At 42.8% G+C, this 2,676-nt stretch overlaps 1 pseudogene; it reads left to right on the top strand.

The window, feature by feature from the left end:
• Positions 1 to 753: 753 nt before the first annotated feature.
• LOC117095372 lies at positions 754 to 1,312 on the top strand (annotated as a pseudogene).
• The last annotated feature ends 1,364 nt before the right edge of the window (positions 1,313 to 2,676 follow it).

Here is a 2,676-nt window from a genome sequence, read left to right as displayed (position 1 = left end):
CGAGATTGCACCACTGCACTCCAGCCTGGGCAGCTGAGTGAGACTGTCTCTCAAAAAAAAAAAAAAAAAAAATGAGACGGAAGAAAAAAGTAATACCTAGTGTGTGGCTCCCTGTGAGAAGCAAATGAGTTCACTATGAAAAACAAGTGGCCCTGTGCTTGGTATATGATGGGCACACAATGCCAATGTTAGGAGTTGTCTCTCCTCACCACCATCACCACCACTCCCCTCACTGCACTATCCTCAGTGCTGCGTATTTTGTTTATGGTTTTAGACTCTGTTTGCAGATCTCGTTGATATACACCACTCTTAGAATAAGACATTTATTCAGCCAGAAACCATATTTTTTGTTCTTTTGCACCTGGGAAACCTATAAACTGCTCTATTTCTCATCTTCTTGCCCTTCTGTGTCAATGTTCCTTAAGACATTTCTTCGGAACTCCTTTAGCTCCCGTAATAACTGTGTGTGTGTTTGCTGATGCCATTATTCAATCCCATTATAATAATTGTCATTAAACTGAAGTTATTTCTCTGTCCCAGTGAATAAATGACACATGGGAATATTTCTAGGTAACAAATCACTCTGTACTCAGACATTTTTATAACATCCTAATTCTTGATCAAATTCATCATCTTTTTGTACAGTTTCAGAGCTGAAAGAGAAGTTAGAGGATATCTAGCCCATTCTCAAAGAGAAGCCACTCAGCCAGTTAATGGCAGAGCCAAGATTGAAACTCCCTTTCAGCAGGAACCACCATCTTCCAGTAATTCACCAAAATGACGAACACAAAGGGAAAGAGGAGAGGCACCCGATATATGTTCTCTAGGCCTTTTAGAAAACATGGAATTATTCCTTTGGCCATGTATATGCGAATCTATAAGAAAGGTGATATCGTAGACATCAAGGGAATGGGTACTGTTCAAAAAGGAAAGCCCCACAAGTGTTACCATGGCAAAACTGGAAGAGTCTACAATGTTACCCAGCATGCTGTTGGCATTGTTGTAAACAAACAAGTTAAGGGCAAGATTCTTGCCAAGAGAATTAATGTGCGTATTGAGCACATAAAGCACTCTAAGAGCCGAGACAGCTTCCTGAAACGCATGAAGGAAAATGATCAGAAAAAGAAAGAAGCCAAAGAGAAAGGTACTTGGTTCAACTGAAGCGCCAGCCTGCTCCACCCAGAGAGGCACACTTTGTGAGAACCAATGGGAAGGAGCCCAGCCTGCTGGAACCTATTCCCTATGAATTCATGGCATAATAGGTGTCAAAATAATAATAATAATAAAAGACCTCTGGGCTGAAAAAAAAAAAGAGAGATTGAAACTCAGGGTTCCTGCTTCAACCCATCATTATAAAGTGGACTGGCCAAGTGATTTTTAAAAATCAAGTAATCATCTCTATATCATAGTTAGAGATCTTGAGCTAGACATGGTGGCATGCACCTGTAGTCCAGCTACTTAGGAGGCCAAGGTGAGAGTATCACTAGAGCTCAGTAGTTCAAGGCTGCAGTGGTCTATGACTGTGCTACTGCACTCCAGCCTGGGAGACAGAGCAAGACTCCATCTCTAAAAATAGAAAAAAGAAAAAGAAAGAAAAACATAACTAGGCCGAGCGCAGTGGCTCATGCCTGTAATCCCAGCACTTTGGGGGGCCAAGGCAGGTGGATCACCTGAGTTCAGGAGTTCAAGACCAGCCTGACCAATATGGTGAAGCCACATCTCTACTAAAAATACAAAAAATTAGCCAGGCATGATGGTGGGCACCTGTAATCCCAGCTACTCAGAAGGCTGAGGCAGGAGAGTTGCTTGAACCCAGGAGGCGAAGATTACAGTGAGCCAAGATCGCGCCATTGCACTCCAGCCTGGGCAACAAGAGGAAAACTCTGTCTCAAAAGAAAAGAAAAGAAAAGAAGAAAAAGAAAAAGAAAGAGAGAGAGAAAGAGAGAAGGAAGGAAGGAAGGAAGGAAGGAAAGAAAGAGAGAATTAAGGATCTCTAAAATGTGAAAAATGCCATAGTGAAGACTTTTATAGATGAAAATACGTTAATACCACAGGAGAAAAGAAGCCGTATTAATCCAAAGTTGTAGCAGCATTAATTATTACTGTCACTGCTATTCAAACAATTGAGTTTTTTTTCTTTTCTTTTTTTTTTTTGAGCCCAGGCTGGAGTGCAATGGCGTGAAATCAGCTCACCACAGCCTCCACCTCTTGGGTTCAAGCAATTCTCCTACCTCAACCTCCCAAGCAGCTGGGATTACAGTCAAGTGCCACCACGCCCGGCTAATTCTGTATTTTTAGTAGAGACAGGGTTGCTCCATGTTGGTTAGGCTGGTCTCACACTTCCAACCTCAGGTAATCTGCCTGCCTCAGCCTCCCAAAGTGCTGGGATTACAGGCGTGAGCCACCGTGCCTGGCTCAATTGACTTTTTAAAGTTAATTTTAATATCATACTTTGGTAGACTAAAGATGGCCACAAATTTTCACTTCCCTTTTCCTGGAATCTAGGCTGATCTCAGTGACCTGCATGACTTATAGAACTGGGCAGAAGTGAGGTCCTGGGACTTCTTTTTGTTAGAGACGGGTCTTGCTATGTTGCCCAGGCTGGAGTGCAGTGGCTCTTCATGGATCTGATCATTGCCTCAAACTCCTGGGCTCAAGCAATCCTCCTGCCTCAGT

The sequence above is a fragment of the Trachypithecus francoisi genome, unplaced genomic scaffold (genome assembly GCF_009764315.1).
Source record: "Trachypithecus francoisi isolate TF-2019V2 unplaced genomic scaffold, Tfra_2.0 Lachesis_group13, whole genome shotgun sequence".
Lineage (NCBI taxonomy): Eukaryota > Metazoa > Chordata > Mammalia > Primates > Cercopithecidae > Trachypithecus > Trachypithecus francoisi.
Note: the sequence above shows the minus strand (reverse complement) of the source record. Positions and strands in the feature narration are given on the sequence as shown.